We start from the raw sequence: 15,273 nt of genomic DNA on the forward strand, positions 1-15,273 counted from the left end.
ACCTTTTCATCGTTTATATTAAAATATAAGAAAACTTAGATGAAAATTTTTCCCTAATGCATTCTATACAAAGAGCATATTTGTGTTTCATTAGAAAGACCAGGTTAAATTTTACAAAGAAATTAGTAAATAGATATAAATGATAACAACCAAAAGCAACCATTTATTGAACATTTAATCTCATCTAGACATGCCAAGATACTAAGTTATTCACAAAGCAACCCTGGAAGGTAGATATTATTATTCTTATTTTATAGATGAGAAAAATGAGACTTAGATTACATACACTATTGAAGGTCAGTAGCTGGCAACTGGCCAAAGCAGACCTCATGGTCAGTTGCGTTTGCTCAGTCTGTGCTCATGCCACATTCCAACAGAGAAAAGGATGCTGTGAATGTCTGCTGGGTGGGAGAAGGAGTCCTGATTCCCGGGACCGAACCTACTGCCGTTGTCATCTAGCATCTTCGAGACCCAGTTTCCTCAAAGAACAATGGAGACAACAATACTATTTGCATGGAGGATTTTATAAGGATTGGGTGTGAGAACCTAGGACACAGGATTTAGCTCGTGCTGGAGTCTCAACACATTTTGTTGGAGAAATAAGACAATGAACAAATGGATGAATGAGTACGAAAATTCATTGAAAGGCTGTTGAGGACTAAACGTGAGTTTATATGGAAATATCACAGAATGTGATTGAGCATAGGTGCTACAATTAATGTTTTTCTACTTTTGAAGATATTTAAAAGGCAGAATCTATTACAAAAGAAACCAATTTTGACTCGGAAGCTCTTATCGAGCATTTGTGTGGGTGTGGTAATGTGTTAAATGTTGTCAGTGGGGTCTTATTTACTCCTCACAGAGACTGCATGAGGTAGATGTTATGTCCACCACCAACTGATGGATGAAACACAGAGGAGTTAAGCAATTTGCCTAAGGTTACCCAGCTTGCACATGTCACAAAGCCGTACTTTGAACCTAGGCAGGCTGGTTTCAGAGATTGCTCTCACCCAAATGTTCACGGTCTCACTAGTGGGAAGATCCATGCACCTGAGAACAAGAGATCAGACTTAGACTGTTGGATTTGCTTCTTACCAGCTTGTGAAGCATTGAGCAAAATGCTTAAATCCTCCAGGCCTCAGTTTCCCCTCTATTAAATGGAGATTACTATCTACCTCATAGGGCTAGAGTGAGGATTAAAGGAATTAATTCCTATTAAATGCTTCGAAGAGTTGCTGACACATAGTAGTGCTCAGTAAATGGTAAGTATCAATCTGGTAATTATGACTGTTGTGCTAACGTCACAATTGGAATTAGATGAAGACCTGTGGCCTCATTCTCTGTTATCAGGCTTAGGATCTGCAGTAATATCCCAACATTTCAGCTCCAGGACAGCCGGCTTGACTCAGAATCTTAGAAGCAGGTAATGTGAAAAATAGCCTTATAAAGAAACAAAATGAGATTTTCCTGGTAAATCACTTAAGCTCTTCTCTAGAAACACATGTTCATTGCTTCATATGGTTTGAGGCTGACCGATTCTCTCTAAAAAATGTTTTTGATAATTTTACAAAAATGAAAATGTATTAATATTTATTACATTCTCAGCACTGTTCTAAGCACTTTGCGTGTATTATCTTATTTACTTCTTAGAGCAAGTCTATGAAATCATATTCTTAGATTGTCCTTTGTATGGATGAAGAAACTAAGGCACAGAAGGTTTAAATCACTTACCAAAGTCACTTAGCTTAAGTGGCGGAGCTGGGAATTGATCTCTAGAAGTCTGAGTCAGGAACCCATTCAGAGAACCACTTTGATTAACTATTTCTATAGTACTAAGATTCATATTTGTCTTAATGAAAGTAGCAAACACGTTTCTCTCATTTTATAAAATCAAATTTAATTCTAATTTCTATGCTTGAATAATTCAAGTTTATGATATCAGTGGACTGGAAACGCTACTTCCAAAGTATCAGGTGTTAAAAAAAAAATCACAATTTATGATAGTCTCCCTGTGGTGGGCAGAATACTGACCCCCGCCCCCCAAAGATATCCATGTCCGAATCCTCAGAATCTGTACGTTACTTTCCATGAAAAAAGAGACTTTGAAGATGGGATTAAGCTAAGGATCTCGAGATGGGGAGATTATTCTGGGTGTTCACAATATAATCACAGGGTTATTATAAGGAGGAGGCAGGAGAGTGAAAAGAGATGTGAGGATAGAAGCAGAGGTGACAGGGAGCCGTTTTTAAGATGCTGTGCGGATGGCTTTGAAGATAGACAAAAGGGCCGTGGGCCAAACAATGCAAGCAGCCTCGAGAAACTGGAAAAGGGAAAGAAACAGAGTTCTCTCTGGAGTCTCCAGAAAGAACGCAGTTCTGCTGGCCCATTTTGGACTTGAACTGTAAAATTAAAAAAAACATATAATGAGATATTATTTGGCAATAAAAAGGAATGAAGTACTGATAAATGCAAAAACATGAATGAATCTTGAAAACATACTAATTGAACAAAGCCAGTCACACAAGACCACAATTGTATACTTCTATTTATATGAAATGTCCAGAATAGGCAAATCTATGGAGACAAAAAGCATATTAGTGGTTTCCAGGGGTTGGAGGTAGGGAGTGGGAGGTGGAGAGTGACTGCTAATGGGTATGAAATTTTTTTGGGGGGTGACGAAAATGTTCTAAACTTAGACTGTGGTGATAGTTGCACAGCTCTGTGAATACATTAATAATCACTGGAGTGCACACTTTAAAAGGGTGAATTTTATAATATGTGAATTATATCTCAATAAGGATGTTAGGAAAAAAGATAAAGGAGGCAGCTGTCTATACGCTAAGCAGTAGGTACTCCCACGTTTTGTTTCACTGGTGTATTGGTCAGGGTTCTTCAGAGAAAGAGAACCAACAGAATATATAACGCTAAATACTCAACAAACGTTTGTTCCTTTCCCAAGTACAGAACAGAGCCATTTAAGCAAGTGATTTCCTGAAACACATGACCCTGGAGAGCCCAGTGCTGTAGTTAAGAAAAGACCATCCATATTATAGAAATACCATTCCTGGTAGTTCTGACATGAGCTGTGCAATTAAGTGCCAATTTTTAGTGTGAAAAGATGATGCCTTGTTCAAATTAGGATAACCTCCAACTAGGTCTAGAATACATGAAAATCATGTAATCCAAGATTTTACTCACCTGAGGGAACAAAATATTTTTGCTGGCCCCAGTTCACCTTCTTTCACACATTTTATAATGTGTGGTATTTTAATCAATGTCAACCTGCGCACATTCAGAAGAGGGGCTTTGGAAATGCTTAATACCTTTTTTTCTTTCAGTTGCCCTGACAGCATTTAACTGTACAAGAAGATATGTATTTCCTTTTGCACTACATGCCTCACAGGAAATTCAACACTAGTTAAAGAGGTTTTTGAAATTTAGACCTGCACTTAATGCATGAATATCTGAAAAACAAGGAACAAAATTCTGCCATTGAAAATGAAATAGTGTGTCTATACTATGCAGGGATATAAAATTGATTATGAAAAGAATAGGCAGAATGACTTAGTTCGGAGTGTGACGGTAAGAGCAGAGGAAATATATTGTTGTCAGGGCCTGTGGGAAAGAAAGGGAGAGTAGAAGAGAAGGCATCTGCAGCAACAGAAATGATCCGGGAGATCTTGGAGTTCTGGCCTAGCTTTGAGCCTTATTGTCGACCAGTTCATTGATGGTTTTGTTTGCAGATCACCCATTAACCCTTGTTCTCAAGTTGATCTTTTCTCAGAAGTGAAGCCTCCAGCTGCTTGATCTGGTGCTCTGCTCACCTCCAATTCCACTGAGGACCAAGAGTTGACTAGTAGGAATGCTTCTCCTAGTTCTTCTGTGTCCCTCCATGTGGAGAGACATCCGTAAGAGTAACACTCCTGGCCTCTTATGTTGGCTCACTCAACTCCTTCTGAGGGTGTTTCTGATTATTCAGTTGTGAAGGAGAAACCAGACATGTATAGTCTGGTCCCATTCTCTCCCCCTTTCTCTCTTGGACACCAGATTCCCACAGGGAGAATTTCCTCTCTTTGCTGCACCGAGCAGAACAATTCTTGGAGAGATTTGCCTCTTGTGTGTTGGTCCAACACAGCTTGTGGTGGGGTGTGTAAGGCTGTATAATTCTGGGGTTTATTGTGAGGAAGTCCAATTTCTCATAGATCTAGCTTTTACAAGTAATAAAATTGATGTTTTATCTCCCATCTTCTAACATCTTTATTTTATATATAATTGCTTCAGAACTTGGGTGAGAAAGAGACATACTATTTCTTGGGAGCCATTTGCTATTTAAGACATGCTACTTGTCGGAGGATATCTTCCCCACTCCATGCTGTCTTTAACTTGGCTATTACGGTCTCAGCACATTTACCTCATAATGTCCTTTCCTGGCACAAAACTCTGCAAAGTAGGATGATGTGCACATTTTTGAAAGAATTGTCTAATGGGCATGTGATCAGGACTGTTTTGTTCATTTTAATTCATTTCTGTATTTTAAAAATCAAGATTTAAAGGGGAGATACTCCAGCAAAAATTTAAATTTGGGAGATGCATTCATTAATCCAATTGTTCATTCTATGAATATGGATATTTACTAAGCATCTGCAACATGCCATGAACTGGGAATAGAATGTAGTCCTGATCCTCAAAGGCCCGCCATTTGAATGTCAGAAAGCCGTCTAACGAGATGATTATGTCAAGGTTGTAGGCTCAGTGATAGATACATGGAGAACATTCTATCCAAAATGGTTTGGTCAGAATGAAATAGCAGTGCTTTTGCCCCAGTTGAGGGCACATTTGGCTTGAAGATATGTGTCATATCCCACCATAAATCAGGAAGTCTAATTCTTGAATTGTAAAATATGATCAGAACTAGGTTAAATGAACTCTCTTCGAAGGTAAGGATTCCGTTTATTTTTCTCTGTATCTCTTCAGCTTAGAAGCATATCTGGCACATAGTGGATATTCAATATATGTATATTATCTGTTTTGTCCGTTCATCATCCATCAGTCCATCTATTCCACAAATATCTGAGCATACCCTGAAAAGTGCTGAATAAATAGTTATAAATAAAAGTGACAAGATGTCTTATCTGATGGAGTTTATAATTTATTAATGCCAGACTTTAGAAATCCTTTTATTTAAGTGCATTTACATTTTAATGCACACCTACTGAATGCTTACTGTTATAAATCATATATAATATACTTACATGTTATAAACATCACCTAATGTTTATGTGACTGTCACCTCCCATAGGATATTTATATCTGCCTTCTAAACCATTACTTTTACTCCCAATTCCTTTGATGTAGGGTTTGCTATACAAAAGGAAGAACGAATGTGGGATAGAAAGTTCTGGTCTCTGGTCCTGGGCCCAAACTAAGGAAAAACCAAGTTAAAAGTTATTTGAAGAAACTTCTAGAAGTATATTTAATATTTCTGAAAAGTAAATTAAATTTCAATAGCAAAAATATAAGTAAATAAACTTAATTTTATGGTTTAGATGGTTTCAGACAAAGAGTCAATAACGATTATCATAAAAGAGCTACTAAGGGGCTAAATCCTTTTCATTGGGTTGAATCTCTCGATGATAATTGCGGGTGCAGTAGACTCAAGTCTCTGGACAACTTCGCCACCATATTTGAGGCTTTAGTCTTCTGTAACCAGCCTAGGCTGGTGAGTGTGGGCATATTCCTGAACAGGCTGTGATGATTTCTAAGGGAAGACTTTAATCTTGCCTCCATGCTAAACCTCGCTAAGGCACGTCCTCATTGACCTCCAACCTCTACCTACCAGATGCAGCTCTTTGTCTCAGTCTTCTTATTGGGCCACTTCCCAGGGTGTGAACAGTAGAGCTGGTTAAGATCAGGTCTAGAATGCATATCCCCTTTTTTTTTTCCATCTGGGAACTACCAGAGGATGGGTACTGTTCTTTTAAATCCCCAAAACAAAATAGGTTGTTACAGACAATGGCTTCCCGACAACGAGGGCTTCTCTTAAATCTACCTCTCTAAGAAAAATCACCCTTAAAGACGTCGAGGTTCATTAATCCTTCCAAGGGATGGAATGATAGATGGAGTGATGTCAGGGAGGAGGCTGAAACGGAGAGAATTGCAATGGAGAAGGTAGGATTAGTGTTGACTCAGAGGAGGGACATGCTTTTATCTGAGATAGAAAGGACAGATGAAGATATAGAAATATGAGGCATAGAAACAAGTTGATTACTTTTTTCTGTAGACTAAAGAGGTTACAAAGTACTTAGGTCTAGATTTGTATCAGCCACTAAATTAATGCTGTATAACAAATTGCCCCCAAACCCAGTGATGTATGACAAAAAAATCTTTTCTAGCTCATCAACAGGGATCAGATCATCGAGGAAGAGCTTGGCAGGGCTGGCTGGGCTCACTCATTAGTCTACAGTTTGGCTGGGCTTGCTCACGTGTCTACAGGTTAGCTTTCCTTCACATGTCCCTCATTGTCTTCTGGGACCTCTGGGGGGCTTGTCTTTTGCGTGGCTATAGCAGAGGGCCAGAGAAGCAACCCCAATAGTACTCAAAGAATTTTTTTGAGTCTGCTTGTATCATACTCACCAACATCACATTGTCCCAAAGCAAGACCATAGTGGGACATACTATTAAGTCACACGGCACAGATATGGAGATGGGGAGAATTTGAATCATTATGCTGCTCTATCAAAAGGTTGTTTATCCTTACATGTCCTCTGCCCCCATCTCCAAAAAGTCTTAGTACTTTTGGCACTTAAACATACAGAAATATAATTACAGTGATATTAATTAGAATTTGAAAATTCTCATAATATAATCTTTTAGCCACTAATCACACAGAACAGCAAAGAATGTTATATTGAAAGGGGACATTAGAGTCTATATATTTTCATCTGTTTATGTTACAGATGGGGAAACTGAAGACAGGAGGAATGGTTAGTGGAAAAGCTGGCATTAGAATACAAATTCCATCTATTAAACTTTCCACTTTATTTTGGACTATATGCAACTCTGTAATGGCAGAAAGAATCAAGACCCCATTTTACAGATTGTTAACTAAGGGATGAAGTTACATCCTTGTGGTCAGATAACAATTCAGGCCCTTTCCATTTTATTTGACCATTTGTACATTCTCTTCTCCTCTCATTGTAGGGCACTCAGCTAATTTTGAAAAAGGAAGAAATGAATGTTCACTTGGAAGCCAAAATGCTGTGAAACTGAGGTGTGATGTAGAACTTACAAATTAGATATTAGCTCGTAATGTGATCTGGCCGTGAGGAAAGCCGACCCTGCTGGGGCTGGCCTGTGCGAGGAGTCAAGCTGCAGGAAGGGGAATAATCCCCCTTTATATGGCACTGGTGAGACTGCACCTGGAAAACAGACCCCTGTTCCAAGCCTCGGTACCCAGGCCATGTGGATGGGGAGAAGGAAACCGTATGATTCATTCGTAACTGGAGGAAATGACCTAGAGGGGAGAGATTAAAGAGCTTAATGGGCTTGCCTTCCTCCCCCAGCAAGGGACCCCTGACAGCTGAGAAGCCCATGGGATGGACCACTGTATTGAGGTCTTTGGGTCCTTGAAGTAGGGAGCCCCATAACATGTGGCTCCATCATCCCAGTCCCATCTCAGGTCCACTTCCCCCTCCTCTTTATGCTTCTTTCACCTCTCTGGACTCTTAGCTTCTCAGATTTCCCCAAATCTTTCTTACCTTTGGACTTTTATACCTGTCCCTCCTTCTGCATGGCAGCTGCTTCCTGCCACCACTCTTAGGTATCAGCCATAATATCATTCTTCAGTGAGCGCTTCCTGGACTCTCGGGAGGATGAGGGCCTCCTGTTATCTGTTCTCCTAATACTTGAATTTCTCCTTGCTCCTCTTGTCTCCCCTTGAGTGACTTGCTCAGTGTGTCTCTCTATGGTACCAGCAGTTGTATCTCTTTTTTTCACTGTTGTGTTATATCCTGGTATGTTGCAGGGGTCAATAAGTCTCTGCCAAGGGAGTGGAAAGCAATCAGCAGTTGTGTGTGGTGGTAGTCTATTGGGCCTGTGTGCCTTTACTTGTGCTTTGCCACCTGCCTGGGATGCTCTGCTTCTTTTCTTGACCTGTCCAGAGGCAGCAAGAAGATCACTAGACAGGGAGACAGAAAACGTGATTTCAGTTCTAGCTCTCCTGCTTATCAACCACATGACTGGAGGGAAATCATTGGCCCTCTCCAAACCTTGGTGTCTTAGTCTGCAAAACAGAGAGAATAATGCCTTTTCTGCAGGGATGTTGTAAGGATTAAATGTAGAATCCCTTAGTAATCATTGCACCTTCACAAATACAAGGTCAGCCTCACCTTTAGTCTAACCTTTGTTCCTAACCAGTCATGTCACAATTTCTCTGAACATTTGGTTCCTCTTTTGGGATATGGAATAATCATATCTGTCCCATATCCAGAGCTGTGGTGGTTCTGGTGGCAGAGAGGAAAGTGGTGCAGACAGCAAATGGTGGTGAGGGCATGGTCTGCATGGACAGGGGTAGTCACACCCTCCCCACCCAGCTCTATGCCAGCCCGTCCATCATGCTAGGACAGAAGTAGGCAGGACGATTCCCCCTTATTGGACTGACACAATCACTAAGGTATAGAGATGCCCTTGTTTTCAAGGATGTAGAACTGGTAAAGGCACTTAAACTTGAATTGAATCTCTTTAATAGGGTATGTGGGGGCCAGGGGGTCTCAGAGTCACTGGCCTTCATCACTTTTGCAGTTGCTGATTACTCATGTGCCTGGTAACCACCCCCCAGGTGGCAGTGCCTTGCATATAGTAACTGTCATCTGTATTTGGCAAGAAGAAAGCAATAATTGCCATTTAAAACAAAAACTGAGTCTAGCCTCATTCTGGCCTCTCAGGGAGTGTTCAAATTAATTCAAGTTCAGGAATATAATTATTTTACTTAGGAAAGTAGATTGATGGGTGGGCCAGGGTGAGAAAAAGACCTGTGGAGTTGTTCTGCATCCAGGGATGTAGCTGAGAGCATGGATTCTGAGTCACGTGGCTGGGGATTAAATTCTGGCACCACTCCTGAGCAGCAAGGCACGTGGGCCTCTCAGTCTATAGTTTCCGTATCTGTGATATGGGGATGAGAATTATACTTACCTCAGTGGGTCCTTGCGAGGATTAACTGAGGTAAATACCTAAAGAGCATAGAACAGTGCCTGGTATGCAGTGTTTGAACAATAGATACTAGCTTTATTTTTTTGTAAGTACAATTGATCCTTATGATTCATGGATTCTGTGTTTGCAAATTGACCTACTACTAAAATTTATTATAACATCAAAATCAACACTCACTGTGCTTTCACAGTCATTTGTGAACATACACAGAGTGGTGAAAAATTTGAGTCACCTGTCACACATGTTTCCAACTGAGGTGAAGCAAGGCAACACTCTGCCTTTCTGTTTCAGCTCTCGTACTGTAAACAAGTGTCCTTTTTGCGTTCTATTTAGTGCTATGATTTTGCATTTTTGTGCTTTTTTGGGGTGCTGTTTAAATGGTCCCCAAGCCTAGTGCTGAAGTGCTGTCTAGTATTACTAAGAGCAAGAATACTGGGATGTGGCTTACAGAGAAAATATGAGTATTAGATAAGCTTCATTTAGGCATGAGTTATAGTGCTGTGGGCAGTGAGTTCAATGTTAATGAATTAGCAATATGTATTAAGTAATATGTCTTTAATCAGAGACACATATAAAACAAGATTGTGCATTGATTGGTTGACAAAATAGTTGTGACTAGAGATTTGTAGGAACCTAACTCTGTATTTCCACTAGGATCAGTGGCTGGGTATTCAGTAATGCAGTCTTTGTGGTGACTTTATAGAACATAACTGCAAATAATGAGAATCTACAGTACTTTGACATACATCTTCCCAAGAAAAGGATTGAGTGGTTGAGGTTCGGAAGAATGAGGAAGATGTAGGAGTGATCTCTCTCTCTCTGTTTCTCTTTCAAAATATAGATAGATATAGATCCCAAGAACTGATGGGAGCTCACAGGATGAAGATTATGAAAATTCTTTCTGGCTGGGAATGGTCCATACCTGAAGGGAAGTAATTTTATCTTGGTGAGACAGAGACTGATGAATTCTCACCAGCAGGGGGTCCTCCTGGCCCCTACCTGTGGTCAGATATCAGTCCATTTCTCCTGCAAAGTAAATGTACCAAGTAGATTTGTGGTTAATACAGTACTGATTCTCTGCTGCTTTTCTGTTATGAATGTAGTTTGATCCACACTCGTAGGTTATGATAGAAATTAGGGAAAATAAAAGTGTGTTTTGCCTGTGAATTCTTGGCTTTAGTACCTGAGAGGTGAAATGATTGTATTCATACTAATAATTCATTTAGTCCAATTGGATAACATAAGGAAAACAATGGCTTTATGTTTCTGCTAAGTCTCTTCACTTAAACTAAAGAATAGACCTACTTGTTTCTGCTCAACATCATCGTGTAGAATTGTTTTCTTAAGACATTGGTGAACTTCTAGCAATTTCTGTCTAGGGACTGTACTGTCTGATACAGACTCTAAAGTGCCTTTGGGCACTTTAAAAGAATGTGTGACCTAGAAACTAAGAGGGCTTAGGGATGTCCATATTGGAGGCTCATTTTGGAGCCATCTTGGTTGCATATGCTATTTCATATAATGTAAATAATTATGATATTCAGATTTGAGGTTAACAGTAGAAATATAAATGCTGGGCTCCTAAATTAATCTTAGTCCACAATCTTTTTCTATCATCCCTCTTCTCTCTTCTCCATTGGGCCCATTCTAGCCTGTACTTCATTTATTCATTACCTTTCACCTCTGTTGAGCTTTTACTGCATAGAAGGAGCTCTAAATTGCTAGATGCCGAGGTGACAAAGTCCTACCTTACAGGGACAATTTATTCAGTTGACTTATTTGCTCTTGGCTCTACTCGAATTTTTTTCTTCGTCTCCATCCATTCTGCAGTCTTCCTCTTTCATCTCACTTCATATTTGAAAAGTGTCTATAATGGGATCATGGAGAGGAGGATTAGAGAATTAAAAGTCAATAATGACAGTTTCTTCAAGTAATTCATAGCTAGTGAGTTTGCATCTTATTCCCTCATACTGCACCTTAATCTTCGTGCTTTATTCTTCTTAAGTCTGCATCTTTGTGTGTGAGCATTGCCTGACTTTTGCCATTACCTCTCATCTCGTTTCCTTCTACTCTCCGCTTAGGCAATTTCATTCCACTTTCATGGCTTGCATTATTAGCCCTTTAATCACCACCAAATACAGCACTTTAATCCTGACCTCTCTGTCTCTGCCAAGGTCTGGAAATGTATTTCCATCTCTCTGTTGTGCATTTTTCCTTGGAGAAGACCAGTGAATTACCACATGCTGTGCTGCTTATGAAAAGAGGGCTTAAGAAGGAGCCTATTAATTGAATGACAAACCAAGTTCATGACACATGGCTTTAAGAAACAGTAGGAAATTTACCAATCTGAGAACGCTGATGTTTTTATGAAATATTTCAGTAATGTAAGCACTTGAGAAGACACTGGAAAACATGAATTAAAATGAGATTTTTATGATGAGCAATGGAAAAATTGCTGGTGTTTTATCAAACGTAATTACTCTAAGTCAAAGAAGTGAATGCATTTGAGAACAAACAAAAACTTTGAACATGAAATTCTTTCCAAAATAAAAATGCAAATTTCAAAGTGAGTACATTAAAGTCTTCCATTGTGTATTAAGTGTATTTCTATAATCCCACTATCAGAGAGCTTAGAGTAAATGCTTGTGTTTGATCTAAAGATTTCAAATAAACGACTCAACAAGTTTAAACTGAAATCTTTATCCATCCCCCACCCCGCACACACACACCTGTTCTGGCTCCTCTTCTCACAGTCTTGGTTGATGGCACCGTAAAAGTAATATATGCACGTTCTTTGAAAAATTGAAACTCGGTAGTAAGTAAAAAATTAACATCATTCCCATTACTACCTTCCTTCCAGAGTCTCACTCCTTAGTAGGATTATTTATGTTCTTATTTCTTCTAATTGTTACTGAAATAATATTAAACAATTTCTTGTTACATATTTCTTTGTTGACTCTGCTGTGAAGAATTAGGACTTTGGATACCCAGTTTTGTTAAATGTTATGATCAAAACTGCTCTCATTCCACCAAATTTAGAAAGTGTTTCTTAATGCCCCACCATTTACAATGAGGAAATGAGGCTTCAACACACTCTTGACTTCCTCTTCTCCTCATATCTCCCAAGTTGTGTCAGCTGTACAATTACCTATCTAGTATCAGAGTTTTAACATTTACATCCTGTTTTATGATTATATTTAGTTTTTTTTTCTAAAATTGATTCTAAGAATGTGAAAGTAAATAATTAGCCTTTACAATCTTATGACAATGTAAATGAAATAACAGTAACTGTGCCATAGAACCAAGTGGTAGGATTGAACTCAGAGTGAAGGAACTGTAATTCTCTGTTATTTAGGATTGACAAAGAATGCTTCCAAAGTTAAGTTCAAATAGACTCTGTTTTCTTCTAATTGCTCAATATCATACTGCATTTTAGTTGGGTTTGTACTTAAGCCATGATATTTTTATATATCCTTTAATTGTTCTTGGTGTTTCTAATTGCTTTCTTTTACATGCTGACAGAAGAATCATATTCTTTCCTTACCACATCCATAGAATTTCTTGGCTTTCTAATCTATTCTTTGTTTAATAAAGTCTATTTTCTTCTTGAAGATAAAACTATTAAAGTGTTCTGAATTCTGTTCAAATTTGGACCTCATACTTTATATACCTGTTGCAGAGCCATTTTTCTAGAATATTTTTCCCATTATATTGTTATATTAATTGGGCTATGTTTAATGGTGTAATATCTCCAAATTTCAAAGGCATAATTTTATAGAAATCTATTTTTCATTCACATCCCAGTCCCAGTAAGACTAGAAGGGAGCTCTGCTTCATGCAGACATTCTGGAAATGTCCATCAGAAGTCTCAGCTATCTTCTCATCTTGATCTCTTCTGCAATCAGCCAGTGGCAGGCAAAGATTGGCGATGGGGAAGGCACACGTGCTTCTAATTTCTTTGGGCTGCAAGTGGCACACGTGACTTCATCATACTCCCTGGATGAGAACAGTTAAGTGATCCATATAAATGGAGGAGTGCCCAGAACTGGATCCACTCTTGGCCTGGGAAGAGGTGGAGATCACAACTTCTACCAACAGTCCTGAATCAGTCCCTCGGTTTCTTGTTTTTGTACTTTCTGCTGTTTTGTTGGAATAGATAATCAAGATATATTTTTCTCCCAGAGGTTGCATGAAGACAAATGTTCTCAATCCTTTTATGTCTAGAAAATTTCTTCATTTTACTTTCACACTTAGTATTGTGAGTAGGTATGGAGTTCTGAGTTCAAAATAACATTTTTCCTTAAAACGTTATTGCCATTGTCCTGCTGTCTTGCAGTATTTCTTGATTTTTTATTCTCCTTCACATTCTCTCTTCTCTTATTCTAGAACTCTTTTGGATGGAAGATGACCCTTTTGGACTGATCTTTTAAGACTTTACTTTTATCTTACATTATTTTCCTTTTCATTTTTTATCTTTTGTGCTCTGGGGTATTTTCCTCAGACCATACTGTTAAACATATATATTTTTTAAATTTCAGCCCTCATATTTTAAATTTCTATGAATGCTTTCTTGCCCCCTAATTAATCCTTTTATAGAAACTTATGCTTATATTTTTGATATGATCTTTTCTCAAATATCTCTGGGAATCCTCATTAGAATCATTTTTGAAAGTTCTCATATTCTGTGGATTATCTCTGTTTATTCCGGTATTCTTTTTGTCCATCTTGATCTTTCATTCTTTGCTCTTTTTTTCCCTCACATTGCTGGAAACCCCAGTTCTTTAAAATAAGTAGCTGAAGGGGATTTTCTTTATGGTTAAATCTGTTTTTCTGATTCCTGAAATGTTTTTCATATAATTCTGTGTATAAGGGAGATATTCTTTTAATATTCTTGGGAACTAATTAACACACTAGAAGCCCAAAGCTTTTCCAGAATCATCTATCTCTTTTCCCAAAAAGCAAAGCTACTTAGTGTCTGTCAGATGCAGAATAATGATTTCCAAGAGCTGCCTGTTTCCTAATCCCTGGCCCCTGTGAATATGTTGTGTTGCATGGGGCAACAGTGCCGTTAAGGTTGTGGATGGAACTTGGGTTGCTAATGTGCTGAGTTTGAGCTGGGAAAATTATCTTGGAGTATCCTTGTGGGCCCAATGTAATCATAAGGATCCTTCTCAGTAAAAGAGAGAAGCAAGAAAGTCACTGTGCCCTGAGTCGAAGAGAGTCTTGGGGATAGTAGAAGAGGCCATGAGTCAATGTATGTGAGTGGCATCTGGAGGCTGGGAAAGGCTTCTCTGCAGCCACCAGAAGGAAGACATTTTTACTGACACTTTAACTTTAGCTCAATCAGACCCATTTCAGATTTTTGATCTCCCAAACTGTGAGATAATAAATTTTTGTTGTTTAAGCCACCAAGTTTGTGGTAATTTACAGCAGCAATAGGAAATTAATATAGTCTTATAATAATGTTTGACACAGTTGAACATTCTCTACTTCTTTTTTTAAAAATCTCCTCTCTTGGATGCTGTGCTCCCAAGCACTCCTATTTTCCTATCACCTCTCTGGTCCCTAATTCTCAGTCTTCTTCTCATGACCTCTAAATGTTGAAGGACCCCATGGTTGGGAAATGGGCACTTTTTTACCTTTCTTTTTATATACTCTCCCTGGATGATCTCATCCATGTTCTTGGTCTTAAATATAATCTTTGTGCTAGTGAGTCCAAAAGGTTTACCTTGAGCTGAGACTTCATCTGTACATTTATGGAATTGTGTGTTCAGTTGGCTATTTGATATCCCCGCTTGAGTATTTCAGAGCTCTCTCAAGTTTGACATTTCAAAATTGAAATCATGATTTTCCTTTGAGTCTCATGATTCCTGCCTCACTCAGCTATGGCCACAGCAATGCTGCAAAACAAAGCACCCCAAATCTTGATAACAATGCACCTTTATTATGACATACACAGATCTGGGACGGCAAGGCTGGTTCTGATTCAGGCTACAGGACAATCATCTAATCTATCTATCTTCCCAGAGGTTTTCCCACCCCAGGAAATGTTTTTGCCACTTAGCT

At 38.8% G+C, this 15,273-nt stretch overlaps 1 long non-coding RNA gene across 1 annotated transcript in view; it reads left to right on the forward strand.

Moving 5' to 3' along the window:
• Window positions 1–1,331: 1,331 nt before the first annotated feature.
• The window catches only part of LOC139082676 (uncharacterized), a 40,937-nt gene continuing 26,995 nt past the window's right edge, over window positions 1,332–15,273 (forward strand). Inside the window, exon 1 of the long non-coding RNA XR_011538886.1 lies at window positions 1,332–1,423. This is a non-coding gene — a long non-coding RNA (uncharacterized lncRNA). The remainder of the gene's footprint in view (window positions 1,424–15,273) is intronic.

This window comes from Equus przewalskii, chromosome 3 (genome assembly GCF_037783145.1).
Source record: "Equus przewalskii isolate Varuska chromosome 3, EquPr2, whole genome shotgun sequence".
Lineage (NCBI taxonomy): Eukaryota > Metazoa > Chordata > Mammalia > Perissodactyla > Equidae > Equus > Equus przewalskii.